The sequence below is a fragment of the Coffea arabica genome, chromosome 11e, assembly GCF_036785885.1.
Source record: "Coffea arabica cultivar ET-39 chromosome 11e, Coffea Arabica ET-39 HiFi, whole genome shotgun sequence".
Lineage (NCBI taxonomy): Eukaryota > Viridiplantae > Streptophyta > Magnoliopsida > Gentianales > Rubiaceae > Coffea > Coffea arabica.
This window is the reverse complement of record NC_092331.1, coordinates 33,071,135-33,087,545: the sequence shown is the minus strand read 5'-3', so window position 1 is coordinate 33,087,545 and position 16,411 is coordinate 33,071,135. Positions and strand designations below refer to the sequence as shown.

Below are 16,411 nucleotides of genomic sequence, written 5' to 3'. Positions count from 1 at the left end.
CCGTCCTGCGAAGCAGTGTGGCTTTTCTAGACCGAAATTCATTTTAAGCGTCAATTCAAGCATTTTCCTATTATCCTTTTATTTATTTGCTTTCATATTTTTTTTTTGTTATTGATTTGCCCCCTGTTTTTTTCCATCATCCCGCAACTCTAAATTATCATGAAATCAATCCTTCACGCTTGCGGTGATACATTTGCGCCGACAAATTTGAGCGACGATCCGGGCTTTGATCGAGCCGTACCGTTCCTGATTTGTCTCGCGCCTTCAGATCCTCCTTCACGCTTCGACAAGAAGCAAAATATTAAGCAATCGTTCCGACGGAGCTAAATTACTACAGGATAAAGAACGAATAGGAAATTTGGATTTCGAAACAAAAAAGAGAGGGGTGCAACACGAGGACTTCCCAGGGGGTCACCAATCCAAGTACTACTCTCGCCCAAACACGCTTAATTTCGAAGTTCTGATGGGATCCGGTGCATTAGTGCTGGTATGATCGCACCCGCCATATTCCTTTCGCTTTATTCTTTTAAACTACCCCGTCCTGCGAAGCAGTGTGGCTTTTCTAGACCGAAATTAATTTTAAGCGTCAATTCAAGCATTTTCCTATTATCCTTTTATTTATTTGCTTTCATAATTTTTTTTGTTGTTGATTTGCCCCCTGTTTTTTTCCATCATCCCGTAACTCTAAATTACCATGAAATCAATCCTTCACGCTTGCACTGATACATTTGCGCCGACAAATTTGAGCGACGATCCGGGCTTTGATCGAGCCGTACCGTTCCTGATTTGTCTCGCGCCTTCAGATCCTCCTTCACGCTTCGACAAGAAGCAAAATATTAAGCAATCGTTCCGACGGAGCTAAATTACTACAGGATAAAGAACGAATAGGAAATTTGGATTTCGAAACAAAAAAGAGAGGGGTGCAACACGAGGACTTCCCAGGGGGTCACCAATCCAAGTACTACTCTCGCCCAAACACGCTTAATTTCGAAGTTCTGATGGGATCCGGTGCATTAGTGCTGGTATGATCGCACCCGCCATATTCCTTTCGCTTTATTCTTTTAAACTACCCAGTCCTGCGAAGCAGTGTGGCTTTTCTAGACCGAAATTCATTTTAAGCGTCAATTCAAGCATTTTCCTATTATCCTTTTATTTATTTGCTTTCATAATTTTTTTTGTTATTGATTTGCCCCCTGTTTTTTTCCATCATCCCGCAACTCTACGTTATCATGAAATCAATCCTTCACGCTTGCGCTGATACATTTGCGCCGACAAATTTGATCGTCGATCCGGGCTTTGATCGAGCCGTACCGTTCCTGATTTGTCTCGCGCCTTCAGATCCTCCTTCACCCTTCGACAAGAAGCAAAATATTAAGCAATCGTTCCGACGGAGCTAAATTACTACAGGATAAAGAACGAATAGGAAATTTGGATTTCGAAACAAAAAAGAGAGGGGTGCAACACGAGGACTTCCCAGGGGGTCACCAATCCAAGTACTACTCTCGCCCAAACACGCTTAATTTCGAAGTTCTGATGGGATCCGGTGCATTAGTGCTGGTATGATCGCACCCGCCATATTCCTTTCGCTTTATTCTTTTAAACTACCCCGTCCTGCGAAGCAGTGTGGCTTTTCTAGACCGAAATTAATTTTAAGCGTCAATTCAAGCATTTTCCTATTATCCTTTTATTTATTTGCTTTCATAATTTTTTTTGTTGTTGATTTGCCCCCTGTTTTTTTCCATCATCCCGTAACTCTAAATTACCATGAAATCAATCCTTCACGCTTGCACTGATACATTTGCGCCGACAAATTTGAGCGACGATCCGGGCTTTGATCGAGCCGTACCGTTCCTGATTTGTCTCGCGCCTTCAGATCCTCCTTCACGCTTCGACAAGAAGCAAAATATTAAGCAATCGTTCCGACGGAGCTAAATTACTACAGGATAAAGAACGAATAGAAAATTTGAATTTCGAAACAAAAAAGAGAGGGGTGCAACAAGAGGAATTCCCAGGGGGTCACCCATCCTAGCACTACTCTCGCCCAAGCATGCTTAACTTCGGAGTTCTGATGGGATCCGGTGCATTAGTGCTGGTATGATCGCACCCGCCATGTTCCTTTCGCTTTATTCTTTTAAACTACCCCGTCCTGCGAAGCAGTGTGGCTTTTCTAGACCGAAATTCATTTTAAGCGTCAATTCAAGCGTTTTCCTATTATCCTTTTATTTATTTGCTTTCATATTTTTTTTTTGTTATTGATTTGCCCCCTGTTTTTTTCCATCATCCCGCAACTCTAAATTATCATCAAATCAATCCTTCACGCTTGCGCTGATACATTTGCGCCGATAAATTTGAGCGACGATCCGGGGTTTGATCGAGCCGTACCGTTCCTGATTTGTCTCGCGCCGTCAGCTCCGCCTTCACGCTTCGAGACGAAGCAAAATATAAAGCAATCGTTCCGAAGGACCTAAATTACTACAGGATAAAGAACGAATAGGAAATTTGGATTTCGAAACAAAAAAGAGAGGGGTGCAACACGAGGACTTCCCAGGGGGTCACCAATCCAAGTACTACTCTCGCCCAAACACGCTTAATTTCGAAGTTCTGATGGGATCCGGTGCATTAGTGCTGGTATGATCGCACCCGCCATATTCCTTTCGCTTTATTCTTTTAAACTACCCCATCCTGCGAAGCAGTGTGGCTTTTCTAGACCGAAATTCATTTTAAGCGTCAATTCAAGCATTTTCCTATTATCCTTTTATTTATTTGCTTTCGTAATTTTTTTTGTTATTGATTTGCCCCCTGTTTTTTTCCATCATCCCGCAACTCTACGTTATCATGAAATCAATCCTTCACGCTTGCGCTGATACATTTGCGCCGACAAATTTGATCGTCGATCCGGGCTTTGATCGAGCCGTACCGTTCCTGATTTGTCTCGCGCCTTCAGATCCTCCTTCACCCTTCGACAAGAAGCAAAATATTAAGCAATCGTTCCGACGGAGCTAAATTACTACAGGATAAAGAACGAATAGGAAATTTGGATTTCGAAACAAAAAAGAGAGGGGTGCAACACGAGGACTTCCCAGGGGGTCACCAATCCAAGTACTACTCTCGCCCAAACACGCTTAATTTCGAAGTTCTGATGGGATCCGGTGCATTAGTGCTGGTATGATCGCACCCGCCATATTCCTTTCGCTTTATTCTTTTAAACTACCCCGTCCTGCGAAGCAGTGTGGCTTTTCTAGACCGAAATTAATTTTAAGCGTCAATTCAAGCATTTTCCTATTATCCTTTTATTTATTTGCTTTCATAATTTTTTTTGTTGTTGATTTGCCCCCTGTTTTTTTCCATCATCCCGTAACTCTAAATTACCATGAAATCAATCCTTCACGCTTGCACTGATACATTTGCGCCGACAAATTTGAGCGACGATCCGGGCTTTGATCGAGCCGTACCGTTCCTGATTTGTCTCGCGCCTTCAGATCCTCCTTCACGCTTCGACAAGAAGCAAAATATTAAGCAATCGTTCCGACGGAGCTAAATTACTACAGGATAAAGAACGAATAGAAAATTTGAATTTCGAAACAAAAAAGAGAGGGGTGCAACAAGAGGAATTCCCAGGGGGTCACCCATCCTAGCACTACTCTCGCCCAAGCATGCTTAACTTCGGAGTTCTGATGGGATCCGGTGCATTAGTGCTGGTATGATCGCACCCGCCATGTTCCTTTCGCTTTATTCTTTTAAACTACCCCGTCCTGCGAAGCAGTGTGGCTTTTCTAGACCGAAATTCATTTTAAGCGTCAATTCAAGCGTTTTCCTATTATCCTTTTATTTATTTGCTTTCATATTTTTTTTTTGTTATTGATTTGCCCCCTGTTTTTTTCCATCATCCCGCAACTCTAAATTATCATCAAATCAATCCTTCACGCTTGCGCTGATACATTTGCGCCGATAAATTTGAGCGACGATCCGGGGTTTGATCGAGCCGTACCGTTCCTGATTTGTCTCGCGCCGTCAGCTCCGCCTTCACGCTTCGAGACGAAGCAAAATATAAAGCAATCGTTCCGAAGGACCTAAATTACTACAGGATAAAGAACGAATAGGAAATTTGGATTTCGAAACAAAAAAGAGAGGGGTGCAACACGAGGACTTCCCAGGGGGTCACCAATCCAAGTACTACTCTCGCCCAAACACGCTTAATTTCGAAGTTCTGATGGGATCCGGTGCATTAGTGCTGGTATGATCGCACCCGCCATATTCCTTTCGCTTTATTCTTTTAAACTACCCCATCCTGCGAAGCAGTGTGGCTTTTCTAGACCGAAATTCATTTTAAGCGTCAATTCAAGCATTTTCCTATTATCCTTTTATTTATTTGCTTTCGTAATTTTTTTTGTTATTGATTTGCCCCCTGTTTTTTTCCATCATCCCGCAACTCTACATTATCATGAAATCAATCCTTCACGCTTGCGCTGATACATTTGCGCCGATAAATTTGAGCGACGATCCGGGCTTTGATCGAGCCGTACCGTTCCTGATTTGTCTCGCGCCTTCAGATCCGCCTTCATGCTTCGAGAAGAAGCAAAATATAAAGAAATCGTTCCGAAGGACCTAAATTACTACAGGATAAAGAACGAATAGAAAATTTGAATTTCGAAACAAAAAAGAGAGGGGTGCAACAAGAGGAATTCCCAGGGGGTCACCCATCCTAATACTGCTCACGCCCAAGCACGCTTAACTTCGGAGTTCTGATGGGATACGGTGCATTAGTGCTGGTATGATCGCACCCACAACGTTCCTTTCGCTTTATTCTTTTAAACTACCCCGTCCTGCGAAGCAGTGTGGCTTTTCTAGACCGAAATTCATTTTAAGCGTCAATTCAAGCATTTTCCTATTATCCTTTTATTTATTTGCTTTCATAATTTTTTTTGTTGTTGATTTGCCCCCTGTTTTTTTCCATCATCCCGCAACTCTACATTATCATGAAATCAATCCTTCACCCTTGCGCTGATACATTTGCGCCGACAAATTTGAGCGACGATCCGGGCTTTGATCGAGCCGTACCGTTCCTGATTTGTCTCGCGCCTTCAGATCCTCCTTCACGCTTCGACAAGAAGCAAAATATTAAGCAATCGTTCCGACGGAGCTAAATTACTACAGGATAAAGAACGAATAGAAAATTTGAATTTCGAAACAAAAAAGAGAGGGGTGCAACAAGAGGAATTCCCAGGGGGTCACCCATCCTAACACTACTCTCGCCCAAGCATGCTTAACTTCGGAGTTCTGATGGGATCCGGTGCATTAGTGCTGGTATGATCGCACCCGCCATGTTCCTTTCGCTTTATTCTTTTAAACTACCCCGTCCTGCGAAGCAGTGTGGCTTTTCTAGACCGAAATTCATTTTAAGCGTCAATTCAAGCATTTTCCTATTATCCTTTTATTTATTTGCTTTCATATTTTTTTTTGTTATTGATTTGCCCCCTGTTTTTTTCCATCATCCCGCAACTCTAAATTATCATGAAATCAATCCTTCACGCTTGCGCTGATACATTTGCGCCGATAAATTTGAGCGACGATCCGTGCTTTGATCGAGCCGTACCGTTCCTGATTTGTCTCGCGCCTTCAGATCCGCCTTCATGCTTCGAGAAGAAGCAAAATATAAAGAAATCGTTCCGAAGGACCTAAATTACTACAGGATAAAGAACGAATAGAAAATTTGAATTTCGAAACAAAAAAGAGAGGGGTGCAACAAGAGGAATTCCCAGGGGGTCACCCATCCTAATACTGCTCACGCCCAAGCACGCTTAACTTCGGAGTTCTGATGGGATACGGTGCATTAGTGCTGGTATGATCGCACCCACAACGTTCTTTCGCTTTATTCTTTTAAACTACCCCGTCCTGCGAAGCAGTGTGGCTTTTCTAGACCGAAATTCATTTTAAGCGTCAATTCAAGCATTTTCCTATTATCCTTTTATTTATTTGCTTTCATATTTTTTTTTTGTTATTGATTTGCCCCCTGTTTTTTTCCATCATCCCGCAACTCTAAATTATCATGAAATCAATCCTTCACGCTTGCGGTGATACATTTGCGCCGACAAATTTGAGCGACGATCCGGGCTTTGATCGAGCCGTACCGTTCCTGATTTGTCTCGCGCCTTCAGATCCTCCTTCACGCTTCGACAAGAAGCAAAATATTAAGCAATCGTTCCGACGGAGCTAAATTACTACAGGATAAAGAACGAATAGGAAATTTGGATTTCGAAACAAAAAAGAGAGGGGTGCAACACGAGGACTTCCCAGGGGGTCACCAATCCAAGTACTACTCTCGCCCAAACACGCTTAATTTCGAAGTTCTGATGGGATCCGGTGCATTAGTGCTGGTATGATCGCACCCGCCATATTCCTTTCGCTTTATTCTTTTAAACTACCCCGTCCTGCGAAGCAGTGTGGCTTTTCTAGACCGAAATTCATTTTAAGCGTCAATTCAAGCATTTTCCTATTATCCTTTTATTTATTTGCTTTCATAATTTTTTTTATATTGATTTGCCCCCTGTTTTTTTCCATCATCCCGCAACTCTAAATTATCATGAAATCAATCCTTCACGCTTGCGCTGCTACATTTGCGCCGACAAATTTGAGCGACGATTCGGGCTTTGATCGAGCCGTACCGTTCCTGATTTGTCTCGCTTCAGATCCGCCTTCATGCTTCGAGAAGAAGCAAAATATAAAGCAATCGTTCCGAAGGACCTAAATTACTACAGGATAAAGAACGAATAGAAAATTTGAATTTCGAAACAAAAAAGAGAGGGGTGCAACAAGAGGACTTCCCAGGGGGTCACCCATCCTAGTACTACTCTCGCCCAAGCATGCTTAACTTCGGAGTTCTGATGGGATCCGGTGCATTAGTGCTGGTATGATCGCACCCGCCATGTTCCTTTCGCTTTATTCTTTTAAACTACCCCGTCCTGCGAAACAGTGTGGCTTTTCTAGACCGAAATTCATTTTAAGCGTCAATTCAAGCATTTTCCTATTATCCTTTTATTTATTTGCTTTCATATTTTTTTTTGTTATTGATTTGCCCCCTGTTTTTTTCCATCATCCCGCAACTCTAAATTATCATGAAATCAATCCTTCACGCTTGCGCTGATACATTTGCGCCGACAAATTTGAGCGACGATCCGGGCTTTGATCGAGCCGTACCGTTCCTGATTTGTCTCGCGCCTTCAGATCCTCCTTCACGCTTCGACAAGAAGCAAAATATTAAGCAATCGTTCCGACGGAGCTAAATTACTACAGGATAAAGAACGAATAGGAAATTTAGATTTCGAAACAAAAAAGAGAGGGGTGCAACACGAGGACTTCCCAGGGGGTCACCAATCCAAGTACTACTCTCGCCCAAACACGCTTAATTTCGATGTTCTGATGGGATCCGGTGCATTAGTGCTGGTATGATCGCACCCGCCATATTCCTTTCGCTTTATTCTTTTAAACTACCCCGTCCTGCGAAGCAGTGTGGCTTTTCTAGACCGAAATTCATTTTAAGCGTCAATTCAAGCATTTTCCTATTATCCTTTTATTTATTTGCTTTCATATTTTTTTTTTGTTATTGATTTGCCCCCTGTTTTTTTCCATCATCCCGCAACTCTAAATTATCATGAAATCAATCCTTCACGCTTGCGCTGATACATTTGCGCCGACAAATTTGAGCGACGATCCGGGCTTTGATCGAGCCGTACCGTTCCTGATTTGTCTCGCGCCTTCAGATCCGCCTTCATGCTTCGAGAAAAAGCAAAATATGAAGCAATCGTTCCGAAGGACCTAAATTACTACAGGATAAAGAACGAACAGAAAATTTGAATTTCGAAACAAAAAAGAGAGGGGTGCAACAAGAGGAATTCCCAGGGGGTCACCCTTCCTAGTACTACTCTCGCCCAAGCATGCTTAACTTTGGAGTTCTGATGGGATCCGGTGCATTAGTGCTGGTATGATCACACTCGCCATGTTCCTTTCGCTTTATTCTTTTAAACTACCCCGTCCTGCGAAGCAGTGTGGCTTTTCTAGACCGAAATTCATTTTAAGCGTCAATTCAAGCATTTTCCTATTATCCTTTTATTTATTTGCTTTCATATTTTTTTTTTTGTTATTGATTTGCCCCCTGTTTTTTTCCATCATCCCGCAACTCTAAATTATCATGAAATCAATCTTTCACGCTTGCGCTGATACATTTGCGCCGACAAATTTGAGCGACGATCCGGGCTTTGATCGAGCCGTACCGTTCCTGATTTGTCTCGCGCCTTCAGATCCTCCTTCACGCTTCGACAAGAAGCAAAATATTAAGCAATCGTTCCGACGGAGCTAAATTACTACAGGATAAAGAACGAATAGGAAATTTGGATTTCGAAACAAAAAAAAGAGGGGTGCAACAAGAGGAATTCCCAGGGGGTCACCCATCCTAGTACTACTCTCGCCCAAGCATGCTTAACTTCGGAGTTCTGATGGGATCCGGTGCATTAGTGCTGGTATGATCGCACCCGCCATGTTCCTTTCGCTTTATTCTTTTAAACCATCCCGTCCTGCGAAGCAGTGTGGCTTTTCTAGACCGAAATTCATTTTAAGCGTCAATTCAAGCATTTTTCTCTTACCTTTTTGTTTATTTGCTTTCATATTTTTTTTTTGTTATTGATTTGCCCCCTGTTTTTTTCCATCATCCCGCAACTCTAAATTATCATGAAATCAATCCTTCACGCTTGCGCTGATACATTTGCGCCGACAAATTTGAGCGACGATCCGGGCTTTGATCGAACCGTACCGTTCCTGATTTGTCTCGCGCCTTCAGATCCTCCTTCACACTTCGACAAGAAGCAAAATATTAAGCAATCGTTCCGACGGAAGTAAATTACTACTGGATAAAGACCGAATAGGAAATTTGGATTTCGAAACAAAAAAGAAAGGGGTGCAACACGAGGACTTCCCAGGGGGTCACCAATCCAAGTATTACTCTCGCCCAAACACGCTTAATTTCGAAGTTCTGATGGGATCCGGTGCATTAGTGCTGGTATGATCGCACCCGCCATATTCCTTTCGCTTTATTCTTTTAAACTACCCCGTCCTGCGAAGCAGTGTGGCTTTTCTAGACCGAAATTCATTTTAAGCGTCAATTCAAGCATTTTCCTATTATCCTTTTATTTATTTGCTTTCATATTTTTTTTTTTGTTATTGATTTGCCCCCTGTTTTTTTCCATCATCCCGCAACTCTAAATTATCATGAAATCAATCTTTCACGCTTGCGCTGATACATTTGCGCCGACAAATTTGAGCGACGATCCGGGCTTTGATCCAGCCGTACCGTTCCTGATTTGTCTCGCGCCTTCAGATCCTCCTTCACGCTTCGACAAGAAGCAAAATATTAAGCAATCGTTCCGACGGAGCTAAATTACTACAGGATAAAGAACGAATAGGAAATTTGGATTTCGAAACAAAAAAAAGAGGGGTGCAACAAGAGGAATTCCCAGGGGGTCACCCATCCTAGTACTACTCTCGCCCAAGCATGCTTAACTTCGGAGTTCTGATGGGATCCGGTGCATTAGTGCTGGTATGATCGCACCCGCCATGTTCCTTTCGCTTTATTCTTTTAAACCATCCCGTCCTGCGAAGCAGTGTGGCTTTTCTAGACCGAAATTCATTTTAAGCGTCAATTCAAGCATTTTTCTCTTACCTTTTTGTTTATTTGCTTTCATATTTTTTTTTTGTTATTGATTTGCCCCCTGTTTTTTTCCATCATCCCGCAACTCTAAATTATCATGAAATCAATCCTTCACGCTTGCGCTGATACATTTGCGCCGACAAATTTGAGCGACGATCCGGGCTTTGATCGAACCGTACCGTTCCTGATTTGTCTCGCGCCTTCAGATCCTCCTTCACACTTCGACAAGAAGCAAAATATTAAGCAATCGTTCCGACGGAACTAAATTACTACTGGATAAAGACCGAATAGGAAATTTGGATTTCGAAACAAAAAAGAGAGGGGTGCAACACGAGGACTTCCCAGGGGGTCACCAATCCAAGTATTACTCTCGCCCAAACACGCTTAATTTCGAAGTTCTGATGGGATCCGGTGCATTAGTGCTGGTATGATCGCACCCGCCATATTCCTTTCGCTTTATTCTTTTAAACTACCCCGTCCTGCGAAGCAGTGTGGCTTTTCTAGACCGAAATTCATTTTAAGCGTCAATTCAAGCATTTTCCTATTATCCTTTTATTTATTTGCTTTCATATTTTTTTTTTGTTATTGATTTGCCCCCTTTTTTTTTCCATCATCCCGCAACTCTAAATTATCATGAAATCAATCCTTCACGCTTGCGCTGATACATTTGCGCCGACAAATTTGAGCGACGATCCGGGCTTTGATCGAACCGTACCGTTCCTGATTTGTCTCGCGCCTTCAGATCCTCCTTCACGCTTCGACAAGAAGCAAAATATTAAGCAATCGTTCCGACGGAGCTAAATTACTGCAGGATAAAGAACGAATAAGAAATTTGGATTTCGAAACAAAAAAGAGAGGGGTGCAACACGAGGACTTCCCAGGGGGTCACCAATCCAAGTACTACTCTCGCCCAAACACGCTTAATTTCGAAGTTCTGATGGGATCCGGTGCATTAGTGCTGGTATGATCGCACCCACCATATTCCTTTCGCTTTATTCTTTTAAACTACCCCGTCCTGCGAAGCAGTGTGGCTTTTCTAGACCGAAATTCATTTTAAGCGTCAATTCAAGCATTTTCCTATTATCCTTTTATTTATTTGCTTTCATATTTTTTTTTGTTATTGATTTGCCCCCTGTTTTTTTCCATCATCCCGCAACTCTAAATTATCATGAAATCAATCCTTCACGCTTGCGCTGATACATTTGCGCCGACAAATTTGAGCGACGATCCGGGCTTTGATCGAGCCGTACCGTTCCTGATTTGTCTCGCGCCTTCAGATCCTCCTTCACGCTTCGACAAGAAGCAAAATATTAAGCAATCGTTCCGACGGAGCTAAATTACTACAGGATAAAGAACGAATAGGAAATTTGGATTTCGAAACAAAAAAGAGAGGGGTGCAACACGAGGACTTCCCAGGGGGTCACCAATCCAAGTACTACTCTCGCCCAAACACGCTTAATTTCGAAGTTCTGATGGGATCCGGTGCATTAGTGCTGGTATGATCGCACCCGCCATATTCCTTTCGCTTTATTCTTTTAAACTACCCCGTCCTGCGAAGCAGTGTGGCTTTTCTAGACCGAAATTCATTTTAAGCGTCAATTCAAGCATTTTCCTATTATCCTTTTTTTTATTTGCTTTCATATTTTTTTTTTGTTATTGATTTGCCCCCTGTTTTTTTCCATCATCCCGCAACTCTAAATTATCATGAAATCAATCCTTCACGCTTGCGCTGATACATTTGCGCCGACAAATTTGAGCGACGATCCGGGCTTTGATCGAGCCGTACCGTTCCTGATTTGTCTCGCGCCTTCAGATCCTCCTTCACGCTTCGACAAGAAGCAAAATATTAAGCAATCGTTCCGACGGAGCTAAATTACTACAGGATAAAGAACGAATAGGAAATTTGGATTTCGATACAAAAAAAAGAGGGGTGCAACAAGAGGAATTCCCAGGGGGTCACCCATCCTAGTACTACTGTCGCCCAAGCATGCTTAACTTCGGAGTTCTGATGGGATCCGGTGCATTAGTGCTGGTATGATCGCACCCGCCATGTTCCTTTCGCTTTATTCTTTTAAACCATCCCGTCCTGCGAAGCAGTGTGGCTTTTCTAGACCGAAATTCATTTTAATCGTCAATTCAAGCATTTTTCTCTTACCCTTTTGTTTATTTGCTTTCATATTTTTTTTTGTTATTGATTTGCCCCCTGTTTTTTTCCATCATCCCGCAACTCTAAATTATCATGAAATCAATCCTTCACGCTTGCGCTGATACATTTGCGCCGACAAATTTGAGCGACGATCCGGGCTTTGATCGAGCCGTACCGTTCCTGATTTGTCTCGCGCCTTCAGATCCGCCTTCATGCTTCGGGAAAAAGCAAAATATGAAGCAATCGTTCCGAAGGACCTAAATTACTACAGGATAAAGAACGAATAGAAAATTTGAATTTCGAAACAAAAAAGAGAGGGGTGCAACAAGAGGAATTCCCAGGGGGTCACCCTTCCTAGTACTACTCTCGCCCAAGCATGCTTAACTTCGGAGTTCTGATGGGATCCGGTGCATTAGTGCTGGTATGATCACACTCGCCATGTTCCTTTCGCTTTATTCTTTTAAACTACCCCGTCCTGCGAAGCAGTGTGGCTTTTCTAGACCGAAATTCATTTTAAGCGTCAATTCAAGCATTTTCCTATTATCCTTTTATTTATTTGCTTTCATATTTTTTTTTTTGTTATTGATTTGCCCCCTGTTTTTTTCCATCATCCCGCAACTCTAAATTATCATGAAATCAATCTTTCACGCTTGCGCTGATACATTTGCGCCGACAAATTTGAGCGACGATCCGGGCTTTGATCGAGCCGTACCGTTCCTGATTTGTCTCGCGCCTTCAGATCCTCCTTCACGCTTCGACAAGAAGCAAAATATTAAGCAATCGTTCCGACGGAGCTAAATTACTGCAGGATAAAGAACGAATAAGAAATTTGGATTTCGAAACAAAAAAGAGAGGGGTGCAACACGAGGACTTCCCAGGGGGTCACCAATCCAAGTACTACTCTCGCCCAAACACGCTTAATTTCGAAGTTCTGATGGGATCCGGTGCATTAGTGCTGGTATGATCGCACCCACCATATTCCTTTCGCTTTATTCTTTTAAACTACCCCGTCCTGCGAAGCAGTGTGGCTTTTCTAGACCGAAATTCATTTTAAGCGTCAATTCAAGCATTTTCCTATTATCCTTTTATTTATTTGCTTTCATATTTTTTTTTGTTATTGATTTGCCCCCTGTTTTTTTCCATCATCCCGCAACTCTAAATTATCATGAAATCAATCCTTCACGCTTGCGCTGATACATTTGCGCCGACAAATTTGAGCGACGATCCGGGCTTTGATCGAGCCGTACCGTTCCTGATTTGTCTCGCGCCTTCAGATCCTCCTTCACGCTTCGACAAGAAGCAAAATATTAAGCAATCGTTCCGACGGAGCTAAATTACTACAGGATAAAGAACGAATAGGAAATTTGGATTTCGAAACAAAAAAGAGAGGGGTGCAACACGAGGACTTCCCAGGGGGTCACCAATCCAAGTACTACTCTCGCCCAAACACGCTTAATTTCGAAGTTCTGATGGGATCCGGTGCATTAGTGCTGGTATGATCGCACCCGCCATATTCCTTTCGCTTTATTCTTTTAAACTACCCCGTCCTGCGAAGCAGTGTGGCTTTTCTAGACCGAAATTCATTTTAAGCGTCAATTCAAGCATTTTCCTATTATCCTTTTTTTTATTTGCTTTCATATTTTTTTTTTGTTATTGATTTGCCCCCTGTTTTTTTCCATCATCCCGCAACTCTAAATTATCATGAAATCAATCCTTCACGCTTGCGCTGATACATTTGCGCCGACAAATTTGAGCGACGATCCGGGCTTTGATCGAGCCGTACCGTTCCTGATTTGTCTCGCGCCTTCAGATCCTCCTTCACGCTTCGACAAGAAGCAAAATATTAAGCAATCGTTCCGACGGAGCTAAATTACTACAGGATAAAGAACGAATAGGAAATTTGGATTTCGATACAAAAAAAAGAGGGGTGCAACAAGAGGAATTCCCAGGGGGTCACCCATCCTAGTACTACTGTCGCCCAAGCATGCTTAACTTCGGAGTTCTGATGGGATCCGGTGCATTAGTGCTGGTATGATCGCACCCGCCATGTTCCTTTCGCTTTATTCTTTTAAACCATCCCGTCCTGCGAAGCAGTGTGGCTTTTCTAGACCGAAATTCATTTTAATCGTCAATTCAAGCATTTTTCTCTTACCCTTTTGTTTATTTGCTTTCATATTTTTTTTTGTTATTGATTTGCCCCCTGTTTTTTTCCATCATCCCGCAACTCTAAATTATCATGAAATCAATCCTTCACGCTTGCGCTGATACATTTGCGCCGACAAATTTGAGCGACGATCCGGGCTTTGATCGAGCCGTACCGTTCCTGATTTGTCTCGCGCCTTCAGATCCTCCTTCACGCTTCGACAAGAAGCAAAATATGAAGCAATCGTTCCGAAGGACCTAAATTACTACAGGATAAAGAACGAATAGGAAATTTGGATTTCGAAACAAAAAAGAGAGGGGTGCAACACGAGGACTTCCCAGGGGGTCACCAATCCAAGTACTACTCTCGCCCAAACACGCTTAATTTCGAAGTTCTGATGGGATCCGGTGCATTAGTGCTGGTATGATCGCACCCGCCATGTTCCTTTCGCTTTATTCTTTTAAACTACCCCGTCCTGCGAAGCAGTGTGGCTTTTCTAGACCGAAATTCATTTTAAGCGTCAATTCAAGCATTTTCCTATTATCCTTTTATTTATTTGCTTTCATATTTTTTTTTGTTATTGATTTGCCCCCTGTTTTTTTCCATCATCCCGCAACTCTAAATTATCATGAAATCAATCCTTCACGCTTGCGCTGATACATTTGCGCCGACAAATTTGAGCGACGATCCGGGCTTTGATCGAACCGTACCGTTCCTGATTTGTCTCGCGCCTTCAGATCCTCCTTCACACTTCGACAAGAAGCAAAATATTAAGCAATCGTTCCGACGGAAGTAAATTACTACTGGATAAAGACCGAATAGGAAATTTGGATTTCGAAACAAAAAAGAAAGGGGTGCAACACGAGGACTTCCCAGGGGGTCACCAATCCAAGTATTACTCTCGCCCAAACACGCTTAATTTCGAAGTTCTGATGGGATCCGGTGCATTAGTGCTGGTATGATCGCACCCGCCATATTCCTTTCGCTTTATTCTTTTAAACTACCCCGTCCTGCGAAGCAGTGTGGCTTTTCTAGACCGAAATTCATTTTAAGCGTCAATTCAAGCATTTTCCTATTATCCTTTTATTTATTTGCTTTCATATTTTTTTTTTTGTTATTGATTTGCCCCCTGTTTTTTTCCATCATCCCGCAACTCTAAATTATCATGAAATCAATCTTTCACGCTTGCGCTGATACATTTGCGCCGACAAATTTGAGCGACGATCCGGGCTTTGATCCAGCCGTACCGTTCCTGATTTGTCTCGCGCCTTCAGATCCTCCTTCACGCTTCGACAAGAAGCAAAATATTAAGCAATCGTTCCGACGGAGCTAAATTACTACAGGATAAAGAACGAATAGGAAATTTGGATTTCGAAACAAAAAAAAGAGGGGTGCAACAAGAGGAATTCCCAGGGGGTCACCCATCCTAGTACTACTCTCGCCCAAGCATGCTTAACTTCGGAGTTCTGATGGGATCCGGTGCATTAGTGCTGGTATGATCGCACCCGCCATGTTCCTTTCGCTTTATTCTTTTAAACCATCCCGTCCTGCGAAGCAGTGTGGCTTTTCTAGACCGAAATTCATTTTAAGCGTCAATTCAAGCATTTTTCTCTTACCTTTTTGTTTATTTGCTTTCATATTTTTTTTTTGTTATTGATTTGCCCCCTGTTTTTTTCCATCATCCCGCAACTCTAAATTATCATGAAATCAATCCTTCACGCTTGCGCTGATACATTTGCGCCGACAAATTTGAGCGACGATCCGGGCTTTGATCGAACCGTACCGTTCCTGATTTGTCTCGCGCCTTCAGATCCTCCTTCACACTTCGACAAGAAGCAAAATATTAAGCAATCGTTCCGACGGAACTAAATTACTACTGGATAAAGACCGAATAGGAAATTTGGATTTCGAAACAAAAAAGAGAGGGGTGCAACACGAGGACTTCCCAGGGGGTCACCAATCCAAGTATTACTCTCGCCCAAACACGCTTAATTTCGAAGTTCTGATGGGATCCGGTGCATTAGTGCTGGTATGATCGCACCCGCCATATTCCTTTCGCTTTATTCTTTTAAACTACCCCGTCCTGCGAAGCAGTGTGGCTTTTCTAGACCGAAATTCATTTTAAGCGTCAATTCAAGCATTTTCCTATTATCCTTTTATTTATTTGCTTTCATATTTTTTTTTTGTTATTGATTTGCCCCCTTTTTTTTTCCATCATCCCGCAACTCTAAATTATCATGAAATCAATCCTTCACGCTTGCGCTGATACATTTGCGCCGACAAATTTGAGCGACGATCCGGGCTTTGATCGAACCGTACCGTTCCTGATTTGTCTCGCGCCTTCAGATCCTCCTTCACGCTTCGACAAGAAGCAAAATATTAAGCAATCGTTCCGACGGAGCTAAATTACTGCAGGATAAAGAAC

General features: G+C 42.6%; 30 non-coding genes across 30 annotated transcripts; all 30 read right to left on the bottom strand.

The window, feature by feature from the left end:
• Positions 1-382: 382 nt before the first annotated feature.
• LOC140022238 (5S ribosomal RNA) lies at positions 383-501 on the bottom strand. The gene has a single exon (XR_011826220.1). It is a non-coding gene; the product is annotated as a 5S ribosomal RNA (ribosomal RNA).
• Positions 502-917: 416 nt separating this feature from the next.
• Positions 918-1,036, bottom strand: LOC140022237 (5S ribosomal RNA). Its single transcript, XR_011826219.1, has one exon. It is a non-coding gene; the product is annotated as a 5S ribosomal RNA (ribosomal RNA).
• A 416-nt stretch (positions 1,037-1,452) lies between these two features.
• On the bottom strand, positions 1,453-1,571 carry LOC140022236 (5S ribosomal RNA). The gene has a single exon (XR_011826218.1). It is a non-coding gene; the product is annotated as a 5S ribosomal RNA (ribosomal RNA).
• Positions 1,572-1,987: 416 nt separating this feature from the next.
• LOC140032443 (5S ribosomal RNA) lies at positions 1,988-2,106 on the bottom strand. Its single transcript, XR_011836369.1, has one exon. It is a non-coding gene; the product is annotated as a 5S ribosomal RNA (ribosomal RNA).
• Positions 2,107-2,523: 417 nt separating this feature from the next.
• Positions 2,524-2,642, bottom strand: LOC140022235 (5S ribosomal RNA). The gene has a single exon (XR_011826217.1). It is a non-coding gene; the product is annotated as a 5S ribosomal RNA (ribosomal RNA).
• A 416-nt stretch (positions 2,643-3,058) lies between these two features.
• On the bottom strand, positions 3,059-3,177 carry LOC140022234 (5S ribosomal RNA). Its single transcript, XR_011826216.1, has one exon. It is a non-coding gene; the product is annotated as a 5S ribosomal RNA (ribosomal RNA).
• Positions 3,178-3,593: 416 nt separating this feature from the next.
• On the bottom strand, positions 3,594-3,712 carry LOC140032442 (5S ribosomal RNA). The gene has a single exon (XR_011836368.1). It is a non-coding gene; the product is annotated as a 5S ribosomal RNA (ribosomal RNA).
• A 417-nt stretch (positions 3,713-4,129) lies between these two features.
• Positions 4,130-4,248, bottom strand: LOC140022232 (5S ribosomal RNA). The gene has a single exon (XR_011826214.1). It is a non-coding gene; the product is annotated as a 5S ribosomal RNA (ribosomal RNA).
• Positions 4,249-4,664: 416 nt separating this feature from the next.
• On the bottom strand, positions 4,665-4,783 carry LOC140023394 (5S ribosomal RNA). Its single transcript, XR_011827363.1, has one exon. It is a non-coding gene; the product is annotated as a 5S ribosomal RNA (ribosomal RNA).
• Positions 4,784-5,199: 416 nt separating this feature from the next.
• On the bottom strand, positions 5,200-5,318 carry LOC140023250 (5S ribosomal RNA). Its single transcript, XR_011827221.1, has one exon. It is a non-coding gene; the product is annotated as a 5S ribosomal RNA (ribosomal RNA).
• Positions 5,319-5,734: 416 nt separating this feature from the next.
• On the bottom strand, positions 5,735-5,853 carry LOC140023393 (5S ribosomal RNA). Its single transcript, XR_011827362.1, has one exon. It is a non-coding gene; the product is annotated as a 5S ribosomal RNA (ribosomal RNA).
• A 416-nt stretch (positions 5,854-6,269) lies between these two features.
• On the bottom strand, positions 6,270-6,388 carry LOC140022231 (5S ribosomal RNA). The gene has a single exon (XR_011826213.1). It is a non-coding gene; the product is annotated as a 5S ribosomal RNA (ribosomal RNA).
• Positions 6,389-6,800: 412 nt separating this feature from the next.
• Positions 6,801-6,919, bottom strand: LOC140031719 (5S ribosomal RNA). The gene has a single exon (XR_011835642.1). It is a non-coding gene; the product is annotated as a 5S ribosomal RNA (ribosomal RNA).
• Positions 6,920-7,335: 416 nt separating this feature from the next.
• Positions 7,336-7,454, bottom strand: LOC140024524 (5S ribosomal RNA). Its single transcript, XR_011828498.1, has one exon. It is a non-coding gene; the product is annotated as a 5S ribosomal RNA (ribosomal RNA).
• A 417-nt stretch (positions 7,455-7,871) lies between these two features.
• Positions 7,872-7,990, bottom strand: LOC140023951 (5S ribosomal RNA). Its single transcript, XR_011827917.1, has one exon. It is a non-coding gene; the product is annotated as a 5S ribosomal RNA (ribosomal RNA).
• Positions 7,991-8,408: 418 nt separating this feature from the next.
• Positions 8,409-8,527, bottom strand: LOC140031847 (5S ribosomal RNA). The gene has a single exon (XR_011835772.1). It is a non-coding gene; the product is annotated as a 5S ribosomal RNA (ribosomal RNA).
• A 417-nt stretch (positions 8,528-8,944) lies between these two features.
• LOC140024200 (5S ribosomal RNA) lies at positions 8,945-9,063 on the bottom strand. Its single transcript, XR_011828172.1, has one exon. It is a non-coding gene; the product is annotated as a 5S ribosomal RNA (ribosomal RNA).
• Positions 9,064-9,481: 418 nt separating this feature from the next.
• On the bottom strand, positions 9,482-9,600 carry LOC140031846 (5S ribosomal RNA). The gene has a single exon (XR_011835771.1). It is a non-coding gene; the product is annotated as a 5S ribosomal RNA (ribosomal RNA).
• A 417-nt stretch (positions 9,601-10,017) lies between these two features.
• Positions 10,018-10,136, bottom strand: LOC140024199 (5S ribosomal RNA). Its single transcript, XR_011828171.1, has one exon. It is a non-coding gene; the product is annotated as a 5S ribosomal RNA (ribosomal RNA).
• Positions 10,137-10,553: 417 nt separating this feature from the next.
• Positions 10,554-10,672, bottom strand: LOC140022230 (5S ribosomal RNA). Its single transcript, XR_011826212.1, has one exon. It is a non-coding gene; the product is annotated as a 5S ribosomal RNA (ribosomal RNA).
• A 416-nt stretch (positions 10,673-11,088) lies between these two features.
• LOC140022229 (5S ribosomal RNA) lies at positions 11,089-11,207 on the bottom strand. Its single transcript, XR_011826211.1, has one exon. It is a non-coding gene; the product is annotated as a 5S ribosomal RNA (ribosomal RNA).
• A 417-nt stretch (positions 11,208-11,624) lies between these two features.
• Positions 11,625-11,743, bottom strand: LOC140021956 (5S ribosomal RNA). The gene has a single exon (XR_011825938.1). It is a non-coding gene; the product is annotated as a 5S ribosomal RNA (ribosomal RNA).
• A 416-nt stretch (positions 11,744-12,159) lies between these two features.
• LOC140022023 (5S ribosomal RNA) lies at positions 12,160-12,278 on the bottom strand. The gene has a single exon (XR_011826005.1). It is a non-coding gene; the product is annotated as a 5S ribosomal RNA (ribosomal RNA).
• A 418-nt stretch (positions 12,279-12,696) lies between these two features.
• LOC140022228 (5S ribosomal RNA) lies at positions 12,697-12,815 on the bottom strand. The gene has a single exon (XR_011826210.1). It is a non-coding gene; the product is annotated as a 5S ribosomal RNA (ribosomal RNA).
• A 416-nt stretch (positions 12,816-13,231) lies between these two features.
• On the bottom strand, positions 13,232-13,350 carry LOC140022227 (5S ribosomal RNA). The gene has a single exon (XR_011826209.1). It is a non-coding gene; the product is annotated as a 5S ribosomal RNA (ribosomal RNA).
• Positions 13,351-13,767: 417 nt separating this feature from the next.
• Positions 13,768-13,886, bottom strand: LOC140021955 (5S ribosomal RNA). The gene has a single exon (XR_011825937.1). It is a non-coding gene; the product is annotated as a 5S ribosomal RNA (ribosomal RNA).
• A 416-nt stretch (positions 13,887-14,302) lies between these two features.
• LOC140022226 (5S ribosomal RNA) lies at positions 14,303-14,421 on the bottom strand. The gene has a single exon (XR_011826208.1). It is a non-coding gene; the product is annotated as a 5S ribosomal RNA (ribosomal RNA).
• Positions 14,422-14,837: 416 nt separating this feature from the next.
• LOC140024198 (5S ribosomal RNA) lies at positions 14,838-14,956 on the bottom strand. The gene has a single exon (XR_011828170.1). It is a non-coding gene; the product is annotated as a 5S ribosomal RNA (ribosomal RNA).
• Positions 14,957-15,374: 418 nt separating this feature from the next.
• Positions 15,375-15,493, bottom strand: LOC140031845 (5S ribosomal RNA). The gene has a single exon (XR_011835770.1). It is a non-coding gene; the product is annotated as a 5S ribosomal RNA (ribosomal RNA).
• Positions 15,494-15,910: 417 nt separating this feature from the next.
• Positions 15,911-16,029, bottom strand: LOC140024197 (5S ribosomal RNA). The gene has a single exon (XR_011828169.1). It is a non-coding gene; the product is annotated as a 5S ribosomal RNA (ribosomal RNA).
• Between the last annotated feature and the right edge of the window lie 382 nt (positions 16,030-16,411).